Here is a 9,392-nt window from a genome sequence, read left to right on the forward strand (position 1 = left end):
CTCTAACACTCAAACCAATAATTGGTGATGGAAAGGTAGGTGGAAAACTATCTAATTCTCGTTATTACTTCTCGATGACTTGACGCTTAGCTGAGAAACCGCTACTAATACTACATGAATACAAGCCAACTAACTAGCAATAATAATTCTCATTATTAGTTTTTGAGTTTGCAATGTCAAATATCATTTTGACCAACTTTGTTCTTCCTATTTTTCCCCCTTTTTAAATTTCACTTTGCATGGTCAAATAACAAGAATAGCTTGATCAAACTGACCATAAAAATTTCCATTCATACTTATTTTAAAAATTTCATCTAGTGTATATGTTATTAGAAAACTTTAGGGTATGCGAACATAAAGTAAAAGAGTACTACCGTATTTAAGAACTAAACTAGACAAACTCAAAGTTTAGGGATACAATACATTGTTAATTTTGATTATCAAAATAAAAACTAAAAAGCCTATATGCATAAAACTTGTTGTAGAATAAATAAAGACGATATATAAACTAAAAAGGTATAAATAAAAAACTTTAGTATAATAATCTCACTATAATAGAAATAATTTTTATATTTATTACTATTATATAGGAACAGTATGAGAAACCAATGCTCTTATTATATCATACATACAATAGAGATTTAATTGAAATTAAAATTAAATTATGGATAATGGGAGTTTAATTAAAATTAAAATTGAATTATGGTTACAACCATTAATTATGAAGATTTGTTAATTTGAATGGTTAAAAAAATTAGAATTCAGTTAAAGGAAAACATAAACCATGATCATTTCTCTATGAACGGCGCCGACAGAACCAAGAACGCAACCCCTCTCGCCGACGTTACTATCTCATCTTCTCACTGGCTCGTGTGTTATCACCGAAAGTCGCTCCCGAAGACGTCGAGGTCTGCATCGGTGAACACCCAGAAGCGCATTCCCAGCGTGTGGCTCCTTCTAGCGGCACCGCATCAAGTCCACCTGCCCAGCCGGCCTGTGGTCTATTCATTTTATTCACCATACAAGATAAAGGAGTTAATAGTGTCTCTCCTTTAATACGTCCATCACCGCGTGGTAGTTCGTAAATGGCGTGTAAGGTCGTGCAGTCTTTGTGTCATGTTCCTTCATCTATTCCTGACCACAATCCATCGAAACCACCGGAATAAGCTCCAGACCATTTTGTCGCCGACGGTCAGCAGTCTAATAAGGTGAGAATGGTTCGTTAAATTGTTCACCATGGATGCTTATTTATACAAGATTTAGATGTTCATCTTTGTATGAGGGATATGAGTGTGTTAATTACTCATGGAATATTAATATGCAAATTTAAACCAGCATGTATAAGCAATTTAATTGGTACACTGGACAAGTAGCTAGTTTAGAAGTAATCACCCATGATGTGCTTGATGCCTAGAAAATAATATTATTAGTTTATGATATTGTTAAATATAATAAAATAAAACTAACTGTATTGTTATTGTTAAGACTTTTCCTGAAAATGTAAGCTAAATAGAATAATAAGAGTCATGCATGTTTAGATTCGAAATATATGTATGAGTATACATGATAGATGGCATATGCATTAAAAATGCCACTTTAGTGACATTGGATTCATAAACTCAGTAATGAAATAAGTGCATGTTGGTTGTATGTGCTGCTTTTTTATATCGGTGGTACACAGTGTGATGTAGCACAGAGAAAAGTAGTAGTTAAAATACTTATATAATAGGTTAAATAAAATAAGAAATTTAGTTTCTATCAATAGGTGATACCGATGCATTTTTTTCCAAATTAATATGGGTAGGATGATGCGGTCCAGTTATATTTTTGTATCCTTATCTATGGAGTTTGGAAAGAATTTTTGTGCATCTCATTTACTAGTGGATTATCTAAATAGTTTTCATGAATCTGATTTTTGGTGTTTGTTTTGTGATTATAGGCCATGTCAAGATTGGATGTTACTGAGGTTGGAAGTGAATAGATGGATATTTGTTACGAGGTTTGGATTCTAGTTTCATCCTGTTTTATAATGCTTGGAACAGTAACCATCTTGATTTTACATTTGTTCGTTTATTTTGCGATTATAGGACATGCCGCTTTTGGATCTTTCGCAGGTTGGAAGTGAAGAGATGGATCCTGGTCACCAGGTTTGGACTCAAGTTTAATTTTTGGTAGTCTTGAACTGCATGGTTGATTTGAACATTAACGATTTTGTTTTTGTTTTTTTTTTAATAAATTTGATACTTAGGTACCGGATCACGATGGCCTTCGGGAAGATGAAATACCATGTGTTGAAATGCGGTTTGAGCAATTGCAAATGACTCATAAATTCTATGTGACATACGCAAAGAAAGTCGGGTTTGTGCTAAGATACGGACGACAACCTATGATAAGATCACAAATCAACCCATTAACCAAGCTATTCACTGTAATAGGGATAGGTTCTGTGTGTCTCGTGTCAAAGCGTCAACGTGGAAGAACAGAATCTCAACCGCTGGGTGCAAGGCAAGGATATACGTGAAGTTTGACAAGGAGACGCAAGACTGATTTTTCTTCAAGGTGGAGTTGAGTCACTCGCACCCATGTTCAGCGAGAAAGGCGGTGCACTACCATGAGTATAGGAAGCTGACCATGCATGCAAAGTGCGTGATCGAGAATAATGATGAGGATGGGATTCGACCAAACAAGACTTTCCTAGCATTGGCAAATGAGTATGGGGGCCCACTAACCTGGGATACTCAGAAAAGGATTTACGAAACTATATTACAGCTAGGCTCCGAACCAGCAACGTCAACGTGGATGTCAGAGAGATGATGAACTATTTCATGAGAATGAAAGACATCAATCCAAACTTCTTCTACGCAGTGAATTTGGACGATGAGTGTAAATTTCGGAGTGTAGTATGGGTGGATGCAAGGTATAGGGCGTCGTACGAATATTATGGAGATGTTGTATCACTTGATAGCACATACAGCACAAATAAGTATGGATTAGTTACTATGGGGTTAGTTTTCTTCTTTTTTTTTTCCTAGTTTGGTCGTGACTGATATTTGTTTTTTGTCGCTGTTTTTGCATGTAGGCATGGATTACTATTTGCGTCGTTTGTCGGTCTTAACCACCATGGTAAGTCGACCATCTTTGGTTGTGCTCTTCTTGGAAATGAGGAAATCCCAAGTTATGAGTGGGTTTTCCTCCAATGGGTCAAGTGCATGGGAACTGCTCCACAGCGGATCATTACCGATCAATGCAAATCCATTTTTCGTGCAATAAAAAATGTGTTACCCGATACACGCCACCGATGGTGCATTTGGCACATTATGAAAAAGTTACCGCACAAGCTTGAAGGTTATCACCGGTACAGAGAGTTGTATGATGAGTTCAATGATATTGTGTGGAACTCTCGGACCAAGAAGTCATTTGAGGATAACTAGTATGAATTCATAGACGAGCACAACTTACATAACAACGCATGGCTGTCAGGTCTGTTAGTGTACATTTATTTTTTGCTCATTAATTGAAATCTTTTTGGTAGGTGGCTTTATATGATTTAATAAGAAGTTTCTTTTTCTTTATGTAGACCTCTTTGATGATCGACGCATGTGGGTCCCAATATACTTCAAGGGTGAATTTTGGGCTGTCATGAGGAGCACGCAAAGGAGTAAGAGCATGCACTCATTCTATGGAAATTTCTTACACAGTCGGACTAGTTTGGTCTAATTTATTCACGAATATGACAATGTGCTTGGAATTAAGGAGCAAAGCTCTGTTGTTGCTGAAGAGGGGCCAGTGGTATGCATGAAGGTTGAAGAGGAAAAACTAGTGAATGATACTATTCTTTGTGTTCCGTACGACGCCACTTCGATCGATCCACACAGGAGGTTCATTGTGAGTGCAATCTATTTGAGAGTTCAGGAGTGTTATGCTGTCATTGTCTTGAAGTCTTCCATTCTTACAAGGTGTATAAAGTACCTAATCGATATGTTCTCCCTTGTTGGAGCAAGAACATAAAGCGCAAGCATATTTATGTCAAAAGTAGTCACGATGTTAGTCGGTCGGATGAGAGTCATGTTGCATTCAGGGGACTATGTGCACACTTCTACAATATTGCTCAGGATTTTGTAAACGATGATGAAGAAACAACCTTGCTTCATGCTACTTTGGAAGAAACAAGAGCTAAGCTGACTGCTCACCATGCCAAAAAGAGGTCCGAGAGTGTCTGAAATAATCGTATCCTTCTAGCAAGCGGCATGTGATCATCCTCATCAGAGTCCGGGACTACCAATGGTGCAGCATTGCTTACTAGGTTTTTTTCTCTTGGAATTGCTTTTTTGGTGCCGATTCTAGATCGGCTTCTGCGAATAGGCAACTTTCTCCTCGTACCAGGCCTATATTCGTGTGGTGTATATTCATACATATCGTCACTTGCACTAAGAATACTACAACTCTTCGTAATAGATATCGTCATTTGAATGAAAAACATGAGCATAAGCGAACATCAACAACACTACTAAAGTGAACATCCAAAACCCCTACTAAAGCGAACATCAACAACACCACTAAATTGAACATCCAAAAGGGCTAAAAATACATGAACGTCCTTCGTGGAGCATCAAAGCTCTCAATTACTACCACATAAATCATCAATGAAAACTATTTTCACACAATCCATCATCTTGGCAGCCGCATAAATCAATTATTTCATACACGAAAAGCCATGGAAATAAATAAATCATAATTTATATTTCTAGTTCAGATCAGAACCTAAGTTGAGCATGTTAGCTGCATCTATTTAATTACCAAACTCAACCCAAATAAAAACTTAACAAAAATAACACACAACAAATATATTCAAACAAGCATTCAAAATAAAATCATGCCATACAACCACACCAATCATCAATGCAAACTACTTTCACACACTCAATCATCTTGGCAGCCGCATAAATTAATTATTTCATACATGAAAAGCCATGAAAATAAATAAATCATAAGTTATATATCTAGTTCAGATCAGAACCTAAGTCGAGCATGTTAACTGCATCTGTTTAATTACCAAACTCAACCGAACTAAGAACTTAACAAATATAAACACAACAAATGTGTTCAAACAAGCATTCAAGATAAAACCATACCATACAACCACACCAATCATCAATGCAAACTATTTTTACACACTCAATCATCTTGGCAGCCGCATAAATAAATTATTTCAAACATAATAAGCCATGAAAATAAATAAATCATAAGTTATATATCTAGTTCAGATCAGAACCTAAGTTGAGCATGTTAGCTGCATCTGTTTAATTACCAAACTCAACCGAACTAAGAACTTAACAGAAATAAGACACGATAAATGTATTCAAACAAGTATTCAAAATAAAACCATGTAAATAGATTCACGGTCACTAAAGTTAGCTCTCCAAAGTTTTCATTTATAAACACCATACATCAAAACCAACCATGCAGCCACATACTGAAGTAACTTTCCAAAATTGTACACGCAAATTATATGATAAGAATCAACCATCCGCTTGGATAAGTAAGGATCCAATTAAATGAGTGCACAATATATCATAAAGAAAGCAGATCACCTTATCCGACTCCTTATAGCTTGGCTGAGATGTAGTACTGCCTTTGATAGACGGTAATTGGTCAGCATCCTTGCGGGGCTTTTTACTCCTTCCTTTCTCGTTAACTGCTTCACTAGGAGTCTGTTTTCTCCTTTTTTTTCTGTTTCCTTACATTGTTGACTATGCAACCCTGTATGTTCAACATGGGACAACAAATAGATGAAAAATATCAACGTGAACCTCCAATTGCATTTGTGTTCCACTGTACTGTTAAAAAGAGACTAATAGAGATTGAACCTATGAGATAACATGGTCGGCCTTCTTATCAAGTTCATTAGTGGTCCATTCAACAATCCAAGGCTCGGGTACACGACATGCATGCAACGGACCATGCTTTAGACGGTGAAAGTACAAAACCTATACACAAGTAATTTGAATATTAGGACTTAAACATAAAGCCATAGATCGTTTTTAAATTTACGTAATTTATTTGCAATACCAGCAACACGAACATGCATCAGCCGCATGTTTCTCGGTTCTCATCTTGAAATTTCCTTATCGCATCCCGCAACCACTTTAGTATCTGATACGGCCAATGAAATCTTCTTGGGTTAGAGACGTCCAATATCGGAGGGAGGTGCCATGGAAAAATAGTCTGTTGGCTTGTAGGTTTAAGAAATATCTTCAATACAATCATGATAAAGTATCTTCTAAAGGTCATCCTCTGTTGCTCGGTCTCCATCGGACAGGCAAAGAGAAAGTTCCCAACTGGTTTGTAGTTTTCTTCTGAAATTCTCTCTTTATTGCCAAATACAATTCATTTTTTTTTTCTGCAATACCGGTATTGGGTCACCTGCGCGAAACAAAACAGTTTACCACAATCAGTGCGTGTCAACATGGGAAAAAGCAAAACCACGAATCGGGAGTTTTACATCTTACATAACTTACACTAACCTTGAGAAGGTATGCCGAATACATTGACGATAAGTTCGGCGGTAATGCGAATGTCCCCGGCGTCGACCCTTAAAGTGTTTGTCTCCACGTCATAGGCCCTAGCTAGTTGCAGCATGATGCTATGCTTCACATGCCATTGTGGTACCCGGCGCAGGAAGTCAAATACAATGGCCTCAATCTCTGCTAACTTAACCTGCTCATTATGTCGTTCCAAATGGGTAAATAAGTTGTTAATGTAGCAGAGTAAGCATCACGTCTCAACTAGTTTCTGTTGAGCAAAACAAAAAAGGATCAGCATATTTTCATAAAAAATAACCAACTAATTTCATTTATTCATGTAATCAATGGGATACCTTTTTACCTATCTGAGTGTGTCGTCGGCCGGTTTAGGGATTGGTTTGGTCGAGCATCGTAATAATTTACACACGCAATATTCAGCCGGCAATCTGAGTCGTAAAGTCTTACAAAAGAAGCTGGTAAACTACAGCCAAATAACATAAATAATAGCATTATATTACATTGCAATTGATGTAAACTTAATCATTGGACGCTATATGGCACGACAATACCATACTTATGTATCCAGACAAATAAAAAAATATTGAACACAGATTATAGCATGTTTCATATAAAGATCAAACCTCACAATTTCCCTTTTGTCACCATCTATAAATGAGATAAAAAAGCTAACTCATGGAGACATAGCAGCAAATACATAATTCAACCATCCAATACCCTATCAAGGTGACCATTCAAATTGTACAAAAGAAGTTACTCACAACCCATGAGGAGGAGCACAACCATCAATTACAAATACACCAAAAACAACCACATATCATGCACGGTCTAACAAAACAAATTATCACAAGCTTCCTGCGTTAACATCATCTATCAACAACGATGGCAATATTAGAAACTGATGTAAAATACAATAAATAAACCCATAATCACATTTACTTTGCACAAAATAGTATACCACACAAGTTGCACCTCAAGTGTATCAAACCATTCCTTAGATCCATACAACATATAATGCCTTGTTAGAGTGTCTTAAATGCAATTTTGTCGTCCGGGTTTAAAAATCTAACGGTTCAGGCCTGTTAGAAAACTTATTTTAACTTTATTACAAACCAATAACAACAATTTCAGCTAATTCTTTGGTTGCAGTGGCAACAGGAACACAGCAATAATTAGAAATTGACGACACTAGAAAAAAAATTGAAGAATAACCATCCAATATATTATTAAAGTAACCATCCAACAAATATCAACCCATTTTTAACAATGGTCAGCTAGTATATGTCACGTTGCATGCACATGGTCCACACGGAAAAGGACAAAAAAGATTTAAATTTGACTGCTATATAAACAGATCCCAAATATTTCTGACCTTTCCCGCGCCAAAATTAAATCAACAAGCATATCAAGATCCTAAACTACCTACATACTCCACAGTCTACGATAATAAACAGCAACCACTGCTTTTTCACCATGGGTCATCAGGGATTTAATCAACAAAATATATTTACATTCAAACATGCAACAACGATTACCAATCCAAAAATGAACAACAAAACCCACTTACATTGGATGGTTATGATTCTTCTAGAGATGATGTTCTTTGTGTTTCTGGTGAACTGTATATTGACGAGCAGGTGGGTATTTTTTTCCTGGGTCGGCTGCTCCGCTGATAGAAGAGGAAAGCGCCCACGCGAGGAGAACTCTGATGCTGCTCGGTTCGTGGGTGAGGGCTCCTTGATTGCGTTCCTGGTCGGCGGCGTCGCGCCCAACGGCTCCGTTGCAGAGATGGCGGGATGTTAAGGACCAAGAGGGCGCCGTCCTTGATGCCAATGATGAGGATTAATGGGTTGATGGGTGACCTTCCTCGGTTGCAAAAGGGTTTGGGTGTGTGCAAAGATTGGGAGGGTTTGGGTTCTGCGCCGTTACTGGTGTGTGCAAAGATTGGGAGTGTTTGGGTGTGGGGGGTGGAAAAAATGGCGAAACAAAAGGGTTGGGTGATTTGGGAAAAAAGTGTAAATATGAGAAATTAGGTGGTATGTTAAACTAAACAGCCATAATAGGATTATGGTTATTAATGGGTTAATTCTTTTTATTAATATTAATTGGGCCTAATACACAGTCCATTGTATACATTGTATACATATTTCATTGTCTCCCTAGCGATGCTCTTATATATATTAAGAACACATAAAAAAAGAGGAGAAAGATTTTGTATAAAAAGAGAGAAATTTATTATTCATGTGTGTTTATGTGTGTTTTTGCATGAGTCTTAGCTTCCTATTTATATGCATACAAAAAGATAACTTTTTTAACTTTATTAAATACATTCTCTCTTAAAAAGGTAAGCCACCCATATTAAATAATGGTCATCTACCTCATTTAATTTTATCACAACAAAACTTAAGTTTTCTATCTTTTATTAAAAGTTGGTCATCTTAAATAAAACGTGTTAAAATTATTAAATATTTTACAAGAAATTGCATGTTTTGAAGTCGAAATATTTTTTCTAGCATATGTTTGGCCATTAAATCAATAATAATCGTCAATATAAAGTTATTTTTTGAGCTAACTTTTAAGATAAGTTAGAATCACTTAATTTTTTATATGCTATCAGAATAAAATTAAAAGTTATTATTAAATCACCCCATGTTACAACAAATTTTTAAACGATCTTTATTTTTTAAACTAATTTTTAAAACAAATTATACCTACTTAATTTCTTATATCATCAATCACAATTTAAAAAAATAATCAATTTAGAAAGTAGCAGAAAGCTGCAAAGGTATCATTGAGACAAGTTGCAAGAATTCAACATGTTTGATTTTGACCCGGTTTGAATAACAGTTT

This window comes from Arachis duranensis, unplaced genomic scaffold (genome assembly GCF_000817695.3).
Source record: "Arachis duranensis cultivar V14167 unplaced genomic scaffold, aradu.V14167.gnm2.J7QH unplaced_Scaffold_232527, whole genome shotgun sequence".
In the NCBI taxonomy this organism is placed as follows: Eukaryota; Viridiplantae; Streptophyta; class Magnoliopsida; order Fabales; family Fabaceae; genus Arachis; species Arachis duranensis.